Here is a 23477-nt window from a genome sequence, read left to right as displayed (position 1 = left end):
ATCAAAGCTGTACAAAGATGTTTAGAGTAATTACAAATACCTAGTGTCCATGCTTGACAACACACAGGCATGTGATGTACCATGGCAAAGCTAGTAGGCTTACTTAAGCTCAGACTTACCAGAGACTCCATCTATTGAATGTGCCTCCGCTTAGCCACCACATAACATGTACTAATATACAGTATGAGAGAGACACAAGCTATGCAACCTCTCCTTGTGCTTCTCATTATGTGGAGGAAGCTAAACGGCTGATTCATTCTTGACCTAAATGAACTCTGAGTAGCAAAATCAGCTCCCGCACACTGTTAACACTTAAAATTTAATGAATGGCTGTTTTCGGTCAAGCAACCTTCTTGGAGTCATTACTTATTCTTAAATATACCAGTCTGTGCACAGATGTGCAAAGATCACTTTTCCTAAATTAACTCTAAAGAATAAAACATTTTGGAGGCAAAGTACGGATTTTGCCTGAAAGGGATATGATTCAGAGCTCTTTTTATTAGAAGATAGCTGTAACAGACTGAAAGGCACACAACTCACTCACCCTGTTAAGTCTGACTTAGTGACAACGATGTAAGAGAGGCCTGCCTAAAAATGTGGGTTCACAAGTGTTTCTTAGGGCCTGAAGAATGAAAAGCAACTACCACTGAGCGGTAGAGGAATATATCACTGGATGTTTTCTTCCTAAACCCTCGCAGAAAACATTTTAGGTGAGGGTGGCCAAAAAGAAAACTTTCTCCAAACCCTTCATGAAAGTGCAGACGTTGTAGAAACGAGAGAACTGAACCGAATGAGCAAATCACTGGATCAACACCTCTTTCCCCACACTGCTTGTGGAAACTTTCCACAGCTAAATAGTGTTTTCCACTGGAAAGCCCCATTTAGCTGTGTATCTTGAAATGGTGGATTACACCTCTGCACCCTGGATAATCTGCACAATGTCTACTGGCAATCCTAGACGCATAGAGGAGTCTTTTTATAGGGCAGAGCCTCAGACTGATTGACTGAGCATGCACATGCATATTCTTGTAATGCAGAAGCTCCTAAATGAGTGGCAAAGCCCCATTAGAAATGTGTGAAATAAAACTGGGGGACAAGTTCATTATCTGTATGGGTAATCAAAGAAAATAAAGGCTTCATACTAGAAATAATAGTTATTTAGAAAAATAAGATCCTACAAGCTTCTGTTTCTCACGACAAGCTACAAAGATGGAGGAGAAGGTCAAAAAAGAGTTTATGGAAAACACTTAAATAATGATCAATAGAGGCTGGCAGTTCTCTCTATCACTATTAATTTGACAATGATATACTGATGTTTAAAAATGCTACACATAGCTTTTCACTTGTCAGGTATGAACTGTTTTACTTCAAATATCCTAACAATGTTGTATCCATCCAAGCTGACACAGTCACCCTGTCTAGTCTTATGTCTTGTCTCTCTGATCATCCTCAACAAACCGCCCTCCCACAACTCACCCCTCCACCTTCTCCTGCTTCTTTCCATGCCTTTCACCAGAGACCTGTCCCATTACTGTCAGCGTCATTGCTCCGGCTTGGGTCGTTCCCCATTGTGTCAGAGCTGGTGACACCGAGCCAGCCCATCCTCGCTGTGTGTTGTGACAGCGCCATGTCTCCACCGCCACTGTGGATGATGTCAGGATGCCCCCTCGAGGAGGTCACCATCCTCTATCTCTCTCCCTCTGTCTTTCTCTGTCCGTTACACTGACTCCACAGGATGCAGGTCTGTGGAAAGAAAGGTTTGTCAAAATGCAACAACAAGATAATTAAACGATACCAAATGTGACGAAAAACAAATCAATCAAAAAATAAAATCCAACATTAAGACATACAAAATCAGGAGATCATACTCCAAGCAGAGCATGAAAATGGATCATTCACTTATAGACTATAGAGAAGTATTAATGTCAGTGATAGCTTTAAGTAATAGTTATAAAACATAATTGTAGAGGTGTTAGTATGGAAGTACAACTGATCCTATAATAAGACAATGCATTTTTTAATGCATTTTTGAAGGTGGAAAGATGATATAGACCAGATATTTACAGGTAGATTATTCCAATTAGAGGGAGCTTTAAACATGAAGGCTTTCTTAGCTAATCACTGCAGCAACAGAAAAAAAGAGCTGTGTAGTGTCTCAATTGATAATTAGAGGAGAAAGGTACCATAAACTGTTTTAAATAGTGGGGGTTATTGAAATGTATACATTTAAAAATAAACTACAGCCAATGCCGCTGTCATCTTATGATGGGAGAGGGAGTTTCATACATTGTACAATGATGAGTTATAAAAGGATAGCCAAGAACAAATCTGCAAAGTCTATTATAAACTATATTGAGAGGAAGAAGATTAGTTTTGAATGCAGCCTAATAAACAACATCAGCATAATCCAATATTGGTTAGATGAGTTGTAACGCAAGCTTCTCACTAACAGTAAATGAGAAGCAGTTTCTAGAATGGAAAAGACCATTACTGAAATTCATTTTTTTCACAATATGATCAATATGGCATTTAAATAAGAGTACAGAGTCAAGCCATAGGGCCAGGTATTTGGTGTGTACAACTCTTTGCAGTGGCGTGCCATCAAGACAGGCAATAACACATGAAAAAGCTTTAGATTTGAAATTAATGCTTTGGTACCAAAAATCAGTGTGAGATTTAGTTTTATTGAGTAGTAATTTATTAGCTGTGAGCCATTGTTGTAGGGCATTAAAATCAGACTGCAAAACAAATTCAATCTGAATTTAATTATTTTTAGATGTGTATAATTAGCATAAAGTGTTCATAAAGCTGAACACAACATTAAGAACAAATCAAGAGGAGGTTATAAATAAAAATAGAAAAAAAGAAGTGGACCAGGAATTGAGCCCTGAGGCACGCCTCGCTGTTGTACTTATGTATAAGATTTGCTTCCTTTCATGACAACACATTGTTTTCTGTTATGAAGATAGGAATTGAACCAAAGTAAAGCATTACGTGACAGATCAACAGAATAAAGTTTATCTAGGAGAAGGTAGTGATCAACCAGATCAAAAGCTTTGGTCAAATCAATGAAAATTGCCCTGTTAATTTACAATTGTTAGATTCAGAAAAAAATATAATTTCTACATTTTAACAAAGCAGTAGTTGTGGAATGATTTGGTGATAAGATAGCGTATTCACTGAGATAATATGACAATTAATCATAAATTAGTTTTTCAAATACTTTTACAGTAGAACAAATTATTGAGATTGGTCTATAGTCATTGGGTTCAAGCACATCGCCCCCTTTGTGGGGAGTGATATGTGGGCATTTCTATATGGCAGGTATTTCACAAGTAAATAAAGACATGTTAAAAAGATCACAAAGAGGATACATGAGAATGTGGGACGACAAGAAATTTGGTTTCAATGCCATCTAACCCAGGACCACTACTCACTTTTAGATCTTTAATGGCATTCTATACCTCGACAGGTGTTATACTCCTGAAAGAGAAGGAGCTGTGACTAGACAATACATTGCTAAAATCACCACCAACTGAAGGATCAGACTTTATGGCAGAACAAACGGAGGAGAATTAAATGTTTGAGTGGCTGAAAGTGGATCATGCAATATGACATGTTAACTCTTATCTGATTAAGTTTTATCATTTACATTTTATGTAAATGATAAAAAATTAATTATTGTTTTGATTTTATTCCAAAATTATTTAGGATCTTAAAGTAATGAGCAAGAGATTCTTTATAACAATTGGATTTGGCATTTCTGGTCATAGTTTTGCTCATATTTCTCAACTGTCTGTACTTTTCCCAGTCAGCAGGATCCTTGGACTTTGAAAATGTGGCCCATGCATTATCTCTGCCTAAAAATATTTATAAGTTTAGAAGTTATCCAGGGAAGATGCCTTCCCTTGACTTTGATAGTTTTCAAGGAAGAAAGTTTAGCTATAACTTCAGTGAATTCAGAATATAAAACGTCGCAAGTATCATGAACATTTGGTATTATACCTGTCCCAATTAATTGAGATTAATTCATAAATAAATTTATCTATATTATTTTTTTATATTGCCTAATTCTAATTAATTTGGGTGACAATTCGGGTAGTTTAATTTTCGAAGTACAGTATACAATTGCATGGTCACTGAGGCAGTAAGACATAACCTGTTAACCTGTTTTTAAAAATCTATTTGGATGTGAAACCAGTATCCAGTCAAGCAGAGATTGACAAGAGGCTAGTGCCTTAGATAGGAAATTATAAAGGCTGCTGCGTATAATAATAACAAAATTCATTGGAGACGTTGTTGTAATGCCTTGTTGGTTTAATTAAGAGGAAGAGAAAAAAACAAAGAAAATCGTTCACCAATAGAGAAAAGTATAATTTACCCAAAGAGGCAAAAAGTATATATTTCCTCATAGTACAACCAGTACGACTTTTTATAACACTAGACTTCCGCTTTACGGCAGCTGTATATAAACAAATAAAACTAACCTATTTATGACAAACCATATCGGTGAACCTGCTGGATTTAAAAATCCCAACAGTAGCAGCCAAAATAACAGAAAAAGAGTCATTTCACCAGTTAGTTTCAAAAGTTACCAACTATATCTCAAAAGAGTAAACTTTGCGACTGATAGCTGGCTTAAGAATAGCCAGTAGCATCGGAATAAATTTATGCAGGAGAGTTAATGGAGTTCATAGAAGACTATTGTTATGAGAAAATGAGAAACCTGCTTTTGTTTATTTCTGTGTGAAATCTAAGACACAGTGTTTAAAAAATGACAACAAATTTGGAGTAAAATTTGGTAAATCTGCCACAGTTATTATTGTAAACTGGTGTAATCTATTATTGCAAAACAATCTTTTGCAAATACAGTAACACTTAAATATATGTGATAGATTTAGAGAAAAGTTCTGTAGTGCTATGGTAGAACATGCCAATTATTGTCTTTTCTGCCACTTTGAGTAGGTCAGGATTTGCTATTCCAGAGAGCAACCATTCCTTTTTGTATGTGAGTCTGGCAGTGATTGTGGTGTTTGAGGGAGCAGTGAGCTGCATGTAAAACTACACTACATTGTTTTGTTGTCTGGTAGAGCAGAAAATGTGTTTTTTGTGATTAAGCAGTGAATAGTCCATGTCTATTAATAATTGGAGGACTATTAATTGGATGTTCATAATATAATTGTTGACCTTGTTAATGTAGGTTCTTCAAACTTAAATAGTTTTTTCTGATTTATATTTCAGGAATATGAAAACTTAATTCAATAAAGAACACTTTTCATTAGAAAATCTATTATTATGTATCCTCTCATATTATAAATAATGCACAATGATTTTCAATTTGTCATGGTTTTGGGTTTGTGTTCTGTTATTTCCTGTTTTATTTTGGTAAGTGTTCTACCTCATGTGTCTTATGTAATTTTGCTTCCTGCTTTTGTTTGCTTTCCCGCCAGTTTTGATTGCGTGCCCTGCCCTAATTAGTTTCACCTGTGTCTAGTTGTCGCCCCTCACCTGAGTGTATTTAGTCTGGGTCATTCGTTTGTCTCGTATTAAGTGGCTTGGCTGTTGTTTCCTGCATTTGGCCACATGGCTCTCATCTGCTTTTCTGGTTATTGGATTTACTGCATGTTTATTTGGCCTTGGGATTGTTTGCCTGCTCTTTACTGATTTTGTTGCCTGTGTTTATGGACTGCTATTTCCTGGTTTTGCTCTCTGCCTGCTGGATGTCCATGTAAGCCTTTTTTGTTTCTATTAAATCATTGAGCTGTACTTACTTTGCCTCGGTGTCTGCATTTTGGGTCCAACCACTCGTTTCCCCTGAGTTCCCTGCTTAGCAACACAACACAATTATCTTGGAGATAGTGACACCTTTTAACTTACCAATGTACCGTAGGATGATTCCAAGTGATGTGACTGCAGCATAACAAGTGGTATTGTGGGTAGATCTTGTGCACCTTGGTTGCCACTCCTTTGGGGGTTTCTTCTTCCAATCTACGGACCACTTCACTATAAGAAGACATCCATCATTATTGCAACATCCACTTAATAATTTCATCCTATACCAACTGTTGCCCTGCATGACAATGCGTTCAAATCTTGTGATGTGTAATGTTAGTGACGTTACAGACATTATTATTTTCATAGTTTTGGTCATTGCTGTTAATACCGTCCTTATAGGGCTGAAGAGTTTAACATTAGAGGGGTAGGTGGAGAATGAAAGACTATTCATTGTGTTCCTCTGTAATTTAACTCATCGTTCCAGACAGCATTTTTAACAATTTCAAAATTACAGGAATAATAATTTGTAATGAACATGGACATTCCACAGGACAAAGCCAAAAGCCTCCCCTGTGGGGGTGTGGGAGAGGATGGAGGGAGAGATGTGAGACAAAGAGACTGCATAAGGTGAATTTCAGTCCACATCGTACTCATAACTCAGTGTCTTATCAAATCTTAACACATACACATGAAACACATTGATATTATTCAGAGTGACTTACAAATAATACTTTAATAATACTACTGAATAAATGCCTATGAATCTGCAAAAGATGCTTCAGAACTTTCCTGAGAATCATCACAACCATTTTTCTTCAGTATCAAAGTAATTCAGTGATAGTTGCCTGTACATCCATGGGCACAGTAAATACTGTAAATAGGAACTGCTAATAGCTACACTACATAATTCCGCATGCTTTTATGGGGTCTTGCTCTCCTAATGGCTGCTGTAATAATCACTGGGGTGGGGGGTGAAAAATTACCTACATACGTGTTTCAGACAGGAGTAAAATCAATGACCAGCACAGCCACACTAGCAGCTCTGTGATGCTGTATTTAAGCACAGTGGTACTTAGTGGACTTGCTAACATGATGATGTTTAGCAGGTAATGTTTACAATTTTAGTTTAGCGTGTTAGCATGCTAACATTTGCAAATTAGCATAAAACACAAAGTGCAGCTGCGGCTGCTGGGAATGCCATTAGTTTTTCAGGTATTTGGTCATAAACCAAAGTACTGGACAAATTAAAAGTTTGACCTTATGAAGGCGCTAGATGAAAAAGTCTAGGGAGTTACCAACATTACAACTCACCCTGGGGGGAACACGAATGTCTGTGTCGAATTTCATGACAATCCATCCAATAGTTGTCAAGATATTTGACTTTGAACCCAAATTGTGAACCTGCTGCTGGCATTAGATGAAAAATGAGGGGATAGTCATTAGGAATTCAATGCAATGAGGAACATTTTGGCTGTCTTCAATTTTGCTTTTACCTCCAAATAAAAACATTTATATAATCTAGAAGCACTGTTGGCTTGTGTACAGCATGTCTAATCGCCTGACAGAAATCAAAATTATCCTTTAAATGGGTGTAATGTGAGTTTAAGTAATGTGAGGCTTTGGTGGGTTATATTCTAAATATTTTTTTGTGGCTGGAATCTCTAAGGATGGCTATTTTTATGAATTTATTTGTTTGCTTTTTGGAAAGCATTCCAATCAGGCATTGAGACCAAAGCCAAGTTTGTACCTCAGTAGACTCCTGTTCAGCATCTAAAATATCCCAGGCTATTTTTTAACAGCCAAACTAAAGGCTGCTTGCAGACTTTGATGATGCTATCTGTAAGCTCTAAAAATGTTAAAATACCCTTATGTTTTAGGGTCTAAAAAAACTGTTACCACATGAAAAAAATACTTTTCTCATAATGAACACAGCAAAGAAGCAGGGGTGGTTAATAACTAAGTTCTGTTCTATTGCATCTGTAATAACCGACATATGGCATGGAAGAGCTTTGCTATCCGTCTTCATTCTAGCTTTGGTTCTCTGCAGAAATAATGTGCAATGATGCCGACATACACATGCATGCACATTACTTTTAGTCATGTCCGTTAGAGCAATGCCTTCTACTTACCATGGCAATTGGAATGACATGTTTGGTCTAGTAAGGTGATTATACCGTCTACCGTAGATTGTACTAGGCTACTAATGGTGTGTGAGTAAGTGAGAGAGCTTACCCTGTGCTGTGGTGTGAAAGCTGATTGGTGAGGGTCAAGAAGAGCTGTGGTAAAGTACTGGAAATGCATCTAATGTAGAAGGAGTGAATTTTTTTCACACATTTCTACCCAACCCAGCCCACATTAAAAGTAAAAGTACATCCATGATCCACATTCATGAGTTTCAGAAGCAAAAAGCTCACTGCAGAGGGACTATTAAACGTGTCAGTGGTTTGAGTCATGAGATTGACCTTTTCACTGTTTCTAATGAGACAGATGTAGCCAAAAAGAGAGAGACTGAAATATCCACTAATCTAGCATAAATGTTAAAAACTACACTCTAATGCTCATATGAATGTGGATTCTTTGTCAGACAGCGAGACATTCCTGAACATTTTGGCTTCATACGGTGCTCTTATTACCGCAGATGTGTAATGACATGATGAAAAATCTTTCAGCTTTAATTTGAGTGAATTTTGGCCAGAAAGGAGTCAGAATAAATTTACCAAGAAAGACATTGGTCTGTTTTTTGTAATAATTTTTTTTGGCTAAAACTTTGCAATGACTTTTAAAATGACTTTGCTGCTAATGAACACTGCCACTCTCTTCATATCTTTTGTCAGCGCCTCTTTTTAGTCTCTCACTCTTTTCCCAGTCTTTTTTGTAATTACTTTTCAGCTGTGATTCTGTTTGGCTCCAAATGACTCAGCAAGATGCCATACTTGCAACGAAGCGACATGGAGAGAACATACCTGGGAACAAGGATTGGCGCTTTCAACCCAGTTTGAAATCATCATGCTACAGAAAGAGAACTTTTTTTTAACTAGCTTGTGCCTGCAGATGTATGTATAACCACTGTTCTCTTCTTAAGCTGCTGGAAATTAATGAACAAAAAAAAATAAATTTAACTGATAGGAATGACAAATGAATTCTTGAGCACTAACATGACTGTTCCTGGCTTTTTGGTGCCCAAAGCAAATAACATTTTCCATCCCAATTTGTAAAAAAAAAAAAAATAAACCCCACAACTGCCACTTGGCAGCTGAATGCTGAAGACAATGTTGAAGAACCTTAAGCTGCAGTTCCTCTTATAGCCACTAGATGCTGGATCAAAGACAACTCCCATTGTAAGTAAGTAGGGAAACTCCCAACTTCACATAGAAATGAAGCAGCAGGTTAGCATAATTTTTACCTACAGCAACTTGTATTTTTGTTATAGGTTAGATATTATGTTGTGTCCCTAGACAGTCCTAAATATCTGAATGGAGTAATAATATAGAGATGCCAAACCAGAAGCACCAAAGAATTACTCAAGCAGTACTTTCAACCTTGATGACAAGTGTCTAGGTGTACTCATTTCGTTCCTGAGCGCACTCCTCAAAGATTGTCATGCTGCTTCAGAGATGTAATCTGTGAGGGGGGAAACAAGGTAACCTTTGTCTAATTCTATGGATACTAGAACAGTTTTGCTTGTTAACCATGTATGTGCTCATGCCTCTGCATAAATTATGATTTATCACACAAACTCCCAACAGTTGTCAACCATGTCACCATGATGAATATTGATTGTCCACTTTAGGTACAGGTCAAGCATGTCTTCAGGCAATGCTTGACCTCATTCATGGTAAAACTAGCAATTCACTCCGGGATGAAAAGTTTCTTACAAAATCATTCATTTAAAAAGGAAAGACATCTATCACGGTGGAATATACTTATTTTTTATTTTAGATCGACCCCTTGCAGTTCCTACTTAATTTCAGCAATGCTCTGGATTATTTCAACTTGTTTCTTTAGTAATTATTCACTGAGGACCAGCAGCAGACACAGCAGTTTTCTGAGTCAGTGTGGCTTGTGGAGCAGTGCCTAGCAAATTTGGTTTAACACATTCAGTTTTAACCATTTTTACATTGCTGACGAAGTCTGTAGTTTCTACACCATTATTACGGTAAAACTTGTGTTATGTACTATATATGTTGGTGGCCCCTGCCTCCTCTGACGGAGTTGTGCTCTCAGTCGCTATCAGGCAATACCGCTTTCTGAGACGTCTCACCAATAATTGCTGCTATTTTGTCATCTATGGATGACACTGAAGTCATCCATAGATGTCAGTACCCCCCTCCTGTGGCACTGACATATCTTTTATGTTCAGCAATCCTGTTTTTTGCAATCACTTTCAGGTCAATCCATTTTTTTCTTCACCTGTGCCAGACTTCTTGGGCTGTTATTTTTCTTCTTCTTTTTTTTCTTGGACAAGCCACTTGTGAAAGTGCCAGATAAAACGTTTTGCTTTAGAGGACCCTCATTTAGCAGTAGCTCAACCTCATTGTCAGTGAAGTTTGTCCTCTATGTGGGTCTTATTTGCTCTCTTTTTCCAGAACAACTAGATCTACATTTAGCGTACTAGAGTTTTAAGGGGATACCTTTTACCATATATTACAATTTGGGTGGGAGTGTTTTACTATATAATTTTTTTTGTGCATTAGCAGATGGATGTGGGATTTATCACTATTTATAGCATATAGATGTACTTTTGATTGAAGGGGTACACCAGCGATATAGCATTGCACTTCCATAAAGTTGGAGAAATAAAAAAAAAAAAATAAGGTCACAATCGAAGCAACAGCATCTTTTATTGGACCCTCACTGCTCATGTTATTCAAACTACACGCCCCCAGTTTGTTCACAGGCTAAACATTTGTAGGCTCCAAGCCCAAGATGAGTTAACCCTGATGACATCATAATAGCCACGTTTACAGATGGGTGGGTTTAACCTTAAACCGATCAAAAGAAGAATTGTACTAAGTAAACGATTAACCCGATTACTGTCTGGCTGCATTTTTTCTGGGCATTCCCTCCGTCGTGATGTAAATGCATGTAGACATACACTTCTCCATCCACTTCCAAAAAAAGTATATGTTGTTATCATGCTGTAGATGTCCAGCTGATCAAACACATGCCATGTAGCCTTTGAGGAATGACGGATGCATGAGTATTCATCACTTTTGCGCATGTCATACAGCTAATTCCAATTAAATGTGTTGGTGCATGTAAACACCAGACTGTATTAGATCACATCCATGTAAACAGCTGACCTGATATCTTCAATCAGAATGACAAAAAGTGTGCATGCAACTGCAGCTGGTGCCATCATTGGGGTTATTATTTTAGACTTCAGAAAGCTCCCTCTAGAGCCATAGGGGACATTACACAAGTCTTTTCACAGGCTGAATAATACTCCCTTTGATGAGTAAACTGAACTCGACAAATCAGTGGAGTGCCCCTTTAATACCAACTTTCCCGTGCATACAGGCAGTTCTTAGGTACAGATTTTAAATTTATTTTGCTTGTGATTTAATGTTTTCTGACAATGACAATAAGACACTTGGTTATTACTTTCTTATATGATCAAGCCACAGTCTGTATGAATAACAAGGCACAGCTGAGGCCTTCACCACTGGACATGAAAATATTAATTCAAGAAAGTACAGTGAATTTCACTTTTGTCTGAACCACAGTTCAAACACCATGTTGTTAGTATATAGAGAGTGACAGTCTTTGAGTGTGTGAGAACATTAAAAATGTTTTAGGCACTTAATTAAATATACATCTGTTTATGTGTGTGACCAAAGAATACTTTTTGTTTTTCATGCAATTAGTATCCCATTATCTGTAATTACTTTGTGCTTCTTTAGTTCTTTGCGTACATATATCTTGCAAGTACACATGAAAGCCCAGTGCACAGAAGCTTCTTCATCTTAATAGGTGCAAACATGCACATGTACACACACACATTCATCCCAAAAGTGATTACAGAGGGTGGGAGAGGTGGAGAAAATAAGTGTCTTGTCTCTCTTCCAACTTCTTTCTGGGCAAACAATCAATGATGGCCTAGCAACAATTGAATTACAATCATTTAGTGTTTTCCGGCTCTGCTTTGATGCCGTCTACTTCCAGACAAGGCTTGATGGGACAGGAGGGAGAATTGAATTAACTTAAGTCACAAGGGGAGAATGGCACCTAAGAGCTTTGGTTATTCAATAAACCACCTTTCATTCACTCGCTCTTCCCTTTCTTTTCCTCTTCCTTTTTTCATTCCTCCTTTCACTTGCTTGCATTAAATTCCTGTCTTCTTGGAGGCAAGGTGAAAAGAGACACACAAGCAATGCATTAACAAAGTCTCTAATCCACGTGCCACACCTGACGTCTTCACCAGCTGTTTGGACTTGTTTGCTTTTGTTGACTGTAAATTGTCTCGGATTGTGAGTGTTACATTTTTTAAATGATTACATGGGTATTTCAAGCCATTTCCCCGACTTAAAACAGCTTTTGCTCGCTTGTTTGTTATTGCCATTGTCAAGGACATTTGGTTTAATAATTCCATCCATCCATCCATTTTCTACCGCTTGGTCCCCGTTAGGGGGTCGCGGGTGACTGGAGCCTATCCCAGTGACTTCGGGCCTTAGGCAGGGCACACCCTGGACAGTGGCCAACTCGTCGCAGGGCGAACACAGACACAGACAAGGACAGACAACCATTCACTCACTCATTCATTCAATACGGGCAATTTAGAGTTATCAATTAACCTACACATGCATGTCTTTGGACGGTGGGAGGAAGCCGGAGAACCCGGAGAGAACCCACGGTAACACGGGGAGGACATGCAGACTCCACCCAGAGAGATTGTGTGATGTTGGTCCGGTCCGGGAATCGAACCCACGAACCCACGATCTCGGTTTAATAATTGAATTGAGTAAAGTAATAATACTACTCTCTTCAAATAGACAAAACCTTCAGCAGCTTAATTAAAAGGCAAAGCTTGAATATAAAGCCTAAAATGTGTTTACATCCAATTTTGTTGTTTGTAGAAATAATAATGTAGAAAGTGTGCCCACTTGGGGTGTACAATAAATGAATACAGATACATTATTTGGACACAGATAATGCTCCATAAACAGAGTCACGTTTTGATTAATTTTCTCTAACGTGTTCATGCTTAATAATGTGTGATTACATTAATGTAATTAGTTCCGCTAAATGATTCCATGTTGCTAAACATAATAGCTTACCTTTTTAGTATTTATTATTGTTTCGATATAAATATGAAACCTACAGGTTCAAATATGTAACATAACTTATGAATCCTCATTCGGTTCAACATCTGCTGTTTGAGCTGGAGACATTCTTTAAAGGAAAACTCCACCAATTTTACATATGAGCTCAGTTTACTTGTCACCAGAAGTACTAGTCAGCCTGTCAGAACAAGTGTATAATGTCTTCTGTGCTGTGGCTCTGGGTGACGTGACCGAGGCAGGGTCTGAGGAGTTGCATTATGGAAAGCATACTGTAGGATCCACTGTTTTGGAGCTTCACTCACACCAGGGAGTTTACTGCTTAGATTGTGAGCATTCTTTTGAAAAATGTCTCTTTTTGTCCCCCAACTTTTTTGAGCTGCAATACTAAATCACTGAAATACCTCTTCAAAAGCTGCCCTGCAGTGGCCGTCATTCAAAAGTTGAGCTTGACTGTTCATTCTTGACCTAGAAACTCATCTCAAGGTCAATTTACTCAGTTGTTCCGGACCTTTTCGTATCACATGGTCTTCAACAGAAGATTTAGTTTGCTCAGTCTTCATAGAACTGTAGACTTTCCATGAGTCTGAGTATCTCTAAGACTTGTCATTCACATTTGACTTAAATGTAAAATCAAAATTTTGTTTAAATTAACTTTATTTTTTCTTCGCAGATGGACGTGCCCAACTGGGGCTTATTTGCGCTTATTTGAATTTTATTACATTATGCTTATTTCATAAAACTTTGGGAAACAGGGGTTGAATAATGTCTTTTTCAAACTAAATTAAAAAACTCTATAACTAGACATAATATGAATACATATTTAGAATACATATCAGGTTTTTGGCTTATGCCTGATGTTGTCTGAGCTGTTCATGCAATACGGTCTTTATTTTTAATTTGAATGTAAAGATGAGTGGTTGTGTGTCTTGCCTCAGTTCATTTTAGGTGTGTGCATGTGTGTGTGCGTACATTTATGGGAGTGTGTACAGTATGTGTTCCTGTGTGTATGGGCCACTGCGTCCAGCTCCTTCTTGCTCAAGCTCCAGTCTGTGGAGGTAATGAAGATCAATGAGAGGAACGGTGGAGGCCGGCTGAGATCCAGGTACTGTCTCCCTGTTTCAGGCCAAAGCTCTATTGATCCCTCTGTGCTCTACTCTGCCAGCATCTGATAAAGGGCTTCTGTACACACACACACACACACACACACATATAGAATGCACATGCTCGCCCAAAGACTCACTCATGTGCACTACCAAAGAAACACACCAAGTTGCTGGACTTAGTCCCTAATGCTGGGGAAGGAGTTAAGCCTCCATCACCCCTTTACAGTTTTCTGCACTGTCTGAAGCACCTGAAGGAAAATGTAGAGCTCACATTTCATCATTGTCAAATAATGCTAGCAGAGTATAGCTATTTTTCACACTGCAAATTGCCTTGTGGTGGTGCTGCTTTCAAGTACACTTTGTAAGCTCCTCCTTCAAAATGCAGATGATGGAAGTACAAGTATATCATGCATTCAAGTGCAGTTTTTGTTGGCAATAATGAGAGAATGGATCCTGTAATAATAGCAGACTATTTTTAATGGCCGTTATAGAGACCAGTGGCGCCTGCAGCATTTTCTATCTTCATCGTAGAATGCAAAGAAATGTGGCACAAACACTTTCACTTTCATACTGATATGTACGTACAAACAAAAGCATCACAAAATGTTTTTGCACTACATTGAATGACTGAAAGTATACTAATATTTATAGACTGTACTAATATTTAATATTTAGGTGCAAGTTGCCATTGCTGAGCTATCCACCCATTAAACATCATTTCTGGGCAACTCTGGTCAATTTTTCCACCTGCATAAAATGCACAAGATTGATGTGTTTCATTTGTACTTCTCTGTATTTCTAACACCACTTGATGGAGCATTGCCTTCATGTCAAATGATAAAGTATTGGAGATGGTTTTGATACCTTGCCTAATCCATTCATAGATTTTCATTGGCCATGTAGCTTTTTTGGCTCATATGGGAGCTACTTAGATAGGGTATAGATGTATGTGTGCAAATGTGATTGTCCATTTCTTTAAATAATTTAGTTTTAAGAGCTACTACATAGCCTTTACAATAGCTGTATAATGATATTCAGACTGGAACCAAATGTGTAGTCCCTGAATTAAAGGATGCCCCCATTGTAATCTCCTTCTTCAGATGTTGGGGAAGGATCTCACTGTCTTTAACAGCAGTGCCACGTTCCAACTCAAAATCCTCAAATGATCAACATCATCCCAAAACAACTTTTGAAATTTGCCCAAGATCTAGCTCAATATGTTCTAAAAGGTGTTAATAGTCTCGACTTTCCCAGAGCTGTTTTCCCAAGCGAAATAGTTCAAGAGAGATTAGATGAGTGTACTTTCCAGACAAATAGCTCCTTTTCCTGCTTTATAGTGTTTCAAGCAATTAAAAGAGTCTGCGAATGCCAGAGCCTGGCTCGGTAGCACTATTTAATTTAAATGAGCCAGAGAAGCCTTTCCCTCAAATGGGTGGTGGCTGGTCCTGGGCCAGTTTTGCATGTCTCCCTCTGATGAGAAAGGTAAGGCCACGCAGGAGACTAAGCTGCGCTGATATCTGAGCCAAATGGTAGTGTCTGAGCAGAAATTTGCTACAGACTTGCAGTTAGCATGACATTGCTGTTAATGCGCTGTGAACTGCATCAACTGCTGTGTGATGCCAAACATGCATTGGATTAATTGAAATAATTAGCATAGTTATGAGAAAATAGAGCCAGCTTGTTTTCTACATGGTTGTGTGCTACTTCTTATTCCCATCTCTTCTGGGTAATGTTTTTTATATGTATGTGTGCGTGCAAGACAGAGAAAGAGAGATGAGATATACAAAAAGTTCAATCAAGCAGGCATTAGCTCCGGGCAGATGTTAGCCTAAGCCACTCTGTGCCTGCATCTCCCTTAGCCAGAGTCTATTTCTCTGTCACACCAGACATTTAACTTTTCTGCCTTCTCTTTGTGTGCGAATGAGACAAGAAACTTGAGGACTTGTGGGCATCTCCTGGCTCGAAGCAATCCACAGAGGCATTTTGTCTTTTTTCCTCAATCCCTCCCTTCTTTTCGCTCTCTCCTGTCGATCTCTCCATCTTATCATCTCTGCTTCCACGTCTCCTCGGGCGAAGCTTAGGGAGGCAGTGCTCTCGGATGGATGGATGAGAGGGTGGTGGGTGGACAGACAGGAAACACTTGTCACCCATTACGACAGAAGAGAATCACATTAAATGATTCGCATGGCATCTTTCCTGAGGGCGCCTGATATGCCCATCACACAGCTCAATCCACTTAGCGATGATGAGGGGCAACTTGTCACATTCACGTCAACGTGTGAGGAGAAAAATCCCCGGGGAAACAGACAAACAGGCATGCTGTGGGTGTGTAAGCACATTCAATTGTTTAAATGCATGCATGCACACTCACATCACACACACGCGTTACTTCTTTCCTGCTCTTCAAGGTTATGAACAATGCAATTAAATTAACCCTTAGTATGTAAATGCTAAACAAAAAAAAAAATGCAGCAGCAAGAATAACAGTGCTGAAGTGTGGTCGCTTTTCTTGCCTCAATAGACTTTATCTGCTCAACTACACATTGAAGTTTAACACACTTCTGTCACATTATCATAAAGCACACAGACACAGCAGGCTCGGCCCTGGTGTCATATACTACCTCCTGCGGTGATGGTGTTATGCATTTTTATGTTGGTCCGAGGCCCCTCTCTAAATAGGGGTGTCACAGGTGCGAGGTTTGGTAACCTTGTGCTTTATTGTCTCGGCGCTGGAAAATGGGTTTTATTCCAGGCTGAAGATGAGATAAAGCTCTGTCAGGAATCTGGCCTCCCTGCCTCTTACCCTCACCGCTGGAGGCTTATTTCAGCAGAGAGGACTAACATTCCATCTCTCCCTCGCTCTGTCCTATATAGATTTTCCCTACTGCTACTTTCATTACATTTGGCACTTTCTTTTCTGCTTTGACTTTCATGTTCTCTAACTCTTTCCTCGCACCCTGAATTTCACCCATCTTCATTATGCTGTCATTAAACCAGTTCTGATTCCCTGCAGACCCTTTTCCTCAGTGGCCCCAATGCATTGAGATTGTACTGTACTGTGAGTGTAGGAGTGTGTCTGCCTGTGTGGGTGAGACAAAGACAAAAAAGATACAGAAAGCATGACTGTGCATATTTCTCACATTCCAGACATTTGTCCTCTACTCTTTCCCTCTCACAGTGGTACTCTGACCACTACTTTCTCTGGTAAACCCCATCCTCCCCTTGCTGTCTTCCCCAGCTGAGGCTACATCCCATGGGGTCACATCTACTGTCCCTATCCATAAATTGCATCTGCTGGATAAATATGTGTGCAGCTGTTAGCCAGTGCTGGCACTTTACCTCTGAGTGCCCCCTGTTGCCCAGGGTTGGCTGGCCATAAATTGTCCTGGGCTGAGGAGGAGGAGGCTGCAGTGGCTGTGTGATGTTTCCCGATGTTCTTTACATAAGAAAACATAAACAACACTGTGAAGAAAACAAAACTATGGCAAATATGTCCTGCATTCAAAATTCTACTTTAAGACCCTACACACCCATGGTAAATAGATGGATGGTAAATTGACTCATATTTATACAGCGCTTTTGTGCTAACCAACCACTTAAAGCGCTTGACAACACTTGTCACATTCACCCATTCACACACACATTTATACACTGATGGCAGAGGCTGCCATGCAAGGTGCCAACTGCTCATCAGGAGTGATACAGCGCTTCCTATCCAAAAAGCTCACAATGATACTAAGCTCACCCATACAAACACACAATTTGGGGTTCAGAATCTTGCCCAAGGACACTTTGACTGGACTATTGTTTTATACTGACAGGCGTTTCTATTATTTTGTCCACCCCATTAATATCAATAAGGGAATGCTAAATAACAGAGATACCTTTCTGTATAATGCAATAAAGTTCAACAGCACCACAAACTACAGCCTCCAAAATGACAGTACAGTTGAATCAACACTCTCTGAAACAGCTTCAACAAAAACTGACCATAATAACTTAGCAATTTAAACACCAAAACCTGCGAGCTATACGGAGATAAGTGCTGCTACACTCACATGACATACTCCACTGCCTGCAACATGTATCAGTACAGGAATGCACCCTCTCTATTAAGGCGGTCTATTTAAGGTGTAAAAGCTCCCCTCTATCTTTTCTCTAGTATCTGCTAATTAGCTAACTTTGCTTTAACTTGCTGCTACCTCTACTCCTGTTGGTTCTCATATAGCATTTCACAAGCAAGCTAGCCTGCTAACAGTGCAATTCAGTTGCTCCTAAAGGGCTTTGTGGAGAAACAACCCTGTTTCCCCACTGCTGCTGGCCGTTTCTCATATTAGCTGTCGGCCTTAACCCAGCACTTTAACCTGGAAGTGGAGTTTTCCTGTCCTGCTTAGCTTTCTTCAGCTTGGCTCCCCAGTGGCTCTTTTTAAAGGGATATCTTTCTGCTAACCTACTGTGGAACACAGCTTCACTTCACCAAGGTAAGTGTTTGCTGCTGTAACTTCTGTGTTAATGTCTTGGCCGTTCAGTTGGTGTTTGTGTGTTTGGTAATATGAGGTTGCTGAAGCTGCCGGCTGTTTGTTTGCTCTGCCAGGTCTTTTCCTCGGCCATGTCATGGTGTCTGCAGCTGCTAACTTTTGCTGTCATGTTGCCGGCTGCTCTCTGCCTGAGTGAATTCTTGCTGTGGCTGAACTTATTTTGCTTTGGTTGTTGTTTGGCACATGCATTGTGCTTTCATGTTGTTAATTTATGTCGAAGTGCAATATGAATATTCATGTTTGAGTATTAATGAGCACATATTTCCAAGTCACGTTAGGTTTTTGTGGTTGTTTTAGGGGTGACCTATTAGCTTAATGCAAACTCTGGCTTTAGGGTTGTAACAACATCCCTTTTATCTTGTGCACAGCTCATTCACATTTCCCTGTAATATTAGCTTCCCAGGAAACTTAGCAAGTGTATATGATTTTGTGGTACTTAGGATAAGTAGTGACATTAACAGTTTCTTCACATACTTCATATTGAACTATATTCAGCTAATGTTAAGCATTAGAGAAATATTTTAACTGAAAACAATGGGCTTATATGTCGGCTTGCTTTACTATTTTTCATATCATAATTAAATCTAAAGTGCTGAGCTCCTCTTCTATGGTTTACTCGGCTGCTACACTCAGCTAGCAGCCTTTAAAAGCTTATATCCATGTACTGATGCTTATCAGTGCAACACAACGTTCCATATGAAGAGACTGTCTGCTTCCTCCAAGCCATAAAATGTTGTGTTTAATATGCTTAAGTAAATTATTCTATGCTGCATAACTGGTGTGCCTTACGCCTTAGTCTGCTGCTACCATATCAGGTGGACTTCTGGATGTTGGATTTATTCATCTTAATTTACTAGATAGTATATTCCTCACAATGGTTCAAGGTGCATTATTATAGAACGGCCACATGGCGTTTGATACTGTGCTCACACATTGCAGATACCAAATAATAGCTAGTGTTGGGCTCTGTTTAAACGGTGCTTTTGGGGGGTTATTATTGTCACTCCCCAGTCTGTGCTGTGTTGAGCTTGGTGTATGCTCGTGGGAAGTGATGAGGTCAGAGCCTGAAGGTCAGACACTAAATAGCCACTCTGTATTGACATAATTAATCTGTTCCACATATTTTGGTTGACTGAATGCATTAATAGCACTATTGCTAATGATTCTTAAAGGAATAGTTTAAAACACAGAGGCTGCCAGTGGAGACACCAGGAAGTCACTTTACCCAGCCAAAAAAAAGGCTGGCAATCATGTTAGATGTAGACAAATTTTTAGGTTAGTCTTTCATTCATTCCATCATCTGATACTGACAGATTTTCTGCAAGCTTTAGCTCTTTTTGTGTTGGAAGAACACGGCTCTCTTCCTGCTTTGTGCCATAAAGCAAACTCCCTTCATGAACTAAAGTAATCTTTGTTTTCGTCAGAAATCCGACCTGCTGGCACACAATTTAAAATACTGTGTAGAAGTTGACGGCAAGTAATTAATGTCGTAAGGATATTTAGTGTGTATTTACATAATATGCCTGATTCAGACTAGGGCTGTCACTTTTTTCAAAAATCAAGTTCGAACAAATTTGAAATGACACGCAATTTGTTTGAATGCATTCAAATACACACAAAAATGTCAATAACGTCAAAGGCAGACAATGACCATTGATTTAATTAGTGTCATCACCTCTCTCACAATACATAAATATGTTAAACAGCCAACTTAATTAAAAAGTGAAAAGTGAAGGTTTTTTATGGGGAAACTGTTTCGCAGCACACTGTGTGTGTGTGTGTGTGTGTGTGTGTGTGTGTGTGTTTGTGTGTGAAGAATATTATTGCTATTATATCTTAGTTTCTTATGCTGTGTTTGGGTTATTCTCCCTGCTTATGGTTATCACTCATGGCTTGGCTAAAGGGTGCATAAGTGAGTAGGGTGGTGCAATAAATCAACACACTTGCCGCAAAGCAAACATAACCAGAACGCCAACTTTCATCCCTTTGTGGAAAGAGAAGATGTTAATTGGTTGGACAGAGCAGCAGTTTAGCCCGACTGTCTGATCTAAGAAGAACAAAGGTCTTAAATGCCCTGAAGGGACCCAAGAAGTTAAAGCTAGGCTGGTTTATATCTGACATCAGCTAGAAGAATATATTGTCAAGTGGTGGTCTCTCTCTCTCATACATAAACTCAAAACAGCAAATGACATGTTTTGAACTGCTTTTGAAGTCTGTCCACTTTTTCTAAGGTTATTTTAAAAAGCAATGTCAATCTCTGCCAGATTCACTCTAGCTCCAAACAAGGTCCGAACACATGAAGCACTTGACATTATCACGAGTGGATGAGACTGTAAGATGCTGTTAGCTCCGATTTTAATGTCTGATTGGATGCTCCTTCATACACAACATCTATCCAGTGTCACATTACTCCTACTGAATTTAAGCCAGGGGTCCTTATCAGTCAATGAAGAATGTGGGTGCGGGATGCTTAGGGGACAAGCCACTTGTCTTTGTTGTGAACAGTGGGAAGCTTGGGCTGTAATTAAAGAAAGTTAATTTGACTCTTCATTTGGCGTAAAGGATCTTTTCATTGCAAAGACAATGCTTGCTTCTTGCCTGAGTGATGTTGCAGGATAATGTGTGCTGGTGTGTGTTTTGTGTGGGTGTGTGACTAATCTATTGTTCAGCTATGAATGGCCTTCCTATGACACTCCTCTCCTCCATCTGCCTCAGTTGCCATGATACATCGCAGATGTGCTCCCTTGTTGCCTCACCTCCCTTATCTCTTTACTGTATTTTTCAGCAAGGGACATTTCAATTATGATTCTGAAAATACCAAGTGCTATCTGGTAAAGGGTTGTGAAAGTGTTAAGCATTGTCTGCTGGTACCTTTGTCCACTTCAGCAGCATATGAAATAATCTGTCAGTGAAATATGGCACAACACCACTGTTTAAACCAGATGTTATGGAACGATGATTTACATTAAGATTTATAAACAGTGTTTGAAAGATATTGCTTTTCAAAGCATATAATATTATTGCATCTTGAATCCGAGTGAGCTGAAAGGCAAGCATGATCAAGCTTGATTTGTTGCTGAGGAACAGCTAGCATCTTTGATGCAGCAGACAAGTGCGATGCGAACAGTCTTCAAATTATTCAAAAATTGTTTCTCAGAGGGGTACGGTGAACTTTTGATTGGTGCCTGTCCTCATCCTGGAGCAGCGCTGTTCCACAGCACCACTTTGGTTTGGGGGGGGTGCTACTGACAGAGTGAAACTGCCGCCTGGCTCAGTGAAGCTGAGCGCCGGCGCTTGGATTCCCCCTCCTTCTGTCACTGTGCAGAGAGTCTCAGCCTGTCTCAGTGCTTTTCTAGGTCAGGACGATCACAGCACTGCAGCAGCACACACAGTGCATCCACACAGACACGACAATATACAGTATGATCACACAATGAAGTGTAGATTTTTGTGCAATTCACACACACATGCATTGATAAATGAGTGCACAGAAAAAGCTTTAAATGCATTTGATATATGGAGACACACACACAGCAATTTGTTGTCTTGTCCACTTCTGTTAAGCCTATGAAACGGTCCTCTAAGAGAGACAAGGACAGCTCTATTGTAATGGTGCAATCGCAAAGACCAGCATAAGCATAATGTGGAATATATGAGCATTATAATTAATCATAATCCTCTCCGCTACTTATATTACTCATTTCATACCTTTTAAACACTTGTGCTAATCACAGTGGTGAATGACCAAGGCGACTCACCAAATGGAGAGAACTGCTTCTCCACGTAGGAAAATAATATCGTCTGAGAGGATCAGATTGGCAACATGCAGCATTGCAAATTTATATCCAAATGAAGATGATGTGTCTAAAATTCAATTTACATACATTTATGGAAATGTTGAAAGTCTGGTCATGTCATGTTTTGTGCATAATGTTCCACATTTTTATTTTTCAACACAATTATCCATGCAATATTTGTCATAGTTACTTTGTTGTAGGCATTACATTAGTACATTAAATTGGTGCAATAACATTTAAAATTAAGAAAAAAATCCTGATTGCATTAATTTGTTTTACTCAAACTAATACCAGAGACGGTTTCGAACAGAGATGGTTCACTTGTGAGCCATTTCCTGTACCTGTGTCACGTGGGTTTCGTCACGGCCTCGCCCCTTTTAGGAGACGGTAATGGTGGGTCTTAAGTCTATTCACTCCTATGGGACGAAGTGAATGTGAGCACAGATTATGACCGATTCTTTCACCTGTATTGGCTCTCATTGGTTCACTTAAAGGAGCCGGCTCATAGCCGACGCGTTCGCCACCGACACATCACTACCTCACAAGAAAATAACTTTGGACAAAGAAATAGCTTTTGACAAAGCAAGAGGGATGAATGGGAGAGAGGATAGAGCTTTAGTGAATTGAACCCTCACTGATAAGTTGCCAGTCAGTCACGGCACTGCGCAGAAGAACATTTTTAACCAGATAGATGGTATGCATATCAAATGGAGAGGAGTGCAATATTACCTAGAGATGAGCAGCCCCCAGATGAGACAACACAGTTTGCCATTGAGAGATAAACAGGCGAAAAAGAATTGAAAAAGCTAAACAAACAAACAAACCAAAAACACACAATAATGAGCATTCCCCTGACTGGTTTGATTGCATAACTCATCAGCTTTCACCACACTGTCTTTTTAGCATCCTCCCAGGAGTACCTGCTGTGCAAAGTTTGCAAGCAGTTTGGTTGTTCTGCGGGCTGTTTTCTCAAATACTGGA

General features: G+C 39.2%; 2 long non-coding RNA genes across 2 annotated transcripts; one reads left to right on the top strand and one right to left on the bottom strand.

Moving 5' to 3' along the window:
* Positions 1–5547: 5547 nt before the first annotated feature.
* LOC122864146 lies at positions 5548–10898 on the top strand. Its single transcript, XR_006375151.1, has 3 exons — positions 5548–5728; positions 6326–6402; positions 8665–10898. It is a non-coding gene; the product is annotated as an uncharacterized LOC122864146 (long non-coding RNA).
* A 4627-nt stretch (positions 10899–15525) lies between these two features.
* LOC122864140 lies at positions 15526–18636 on the bottom strand. Its single transcript, XR_006375150.1, has 3 exons — positions 18220–18636; positions 17501–17597; positions 15526–16480 (listed from the first exon to the last, which is right to left on the bottom strand). It is a non-coding gene; the product is annotated as an uncharacterized LOC122864140 (long non-coding RNA).
* Between the last annotated feature and the right edge of the window lie 4841 nt (positions 18637–23477).

The sequence above is a fragment of the Siniperca chuatsi genome, linkage group LG17, assembly GCF_020085105.1.
Source record: "Siniperca chuatsi isolate FFG_IHB_CAS linkage group LG17, ASM2008510v1, whole genome shotgun sequence".
In the NCBI taxonomy this organism is placed as follows: Eukaryota; Metazoa; Chordata; class Actinopteri; order Centrarchiformes; family Sinipercidae; genus Siniperca; species Siniperca chuatsi.
The sequence above is the reverse complement of the archived record's forward strand: the minus strand, read 5'-3'. Positions and strand labels throughout refer to the sequence as shown.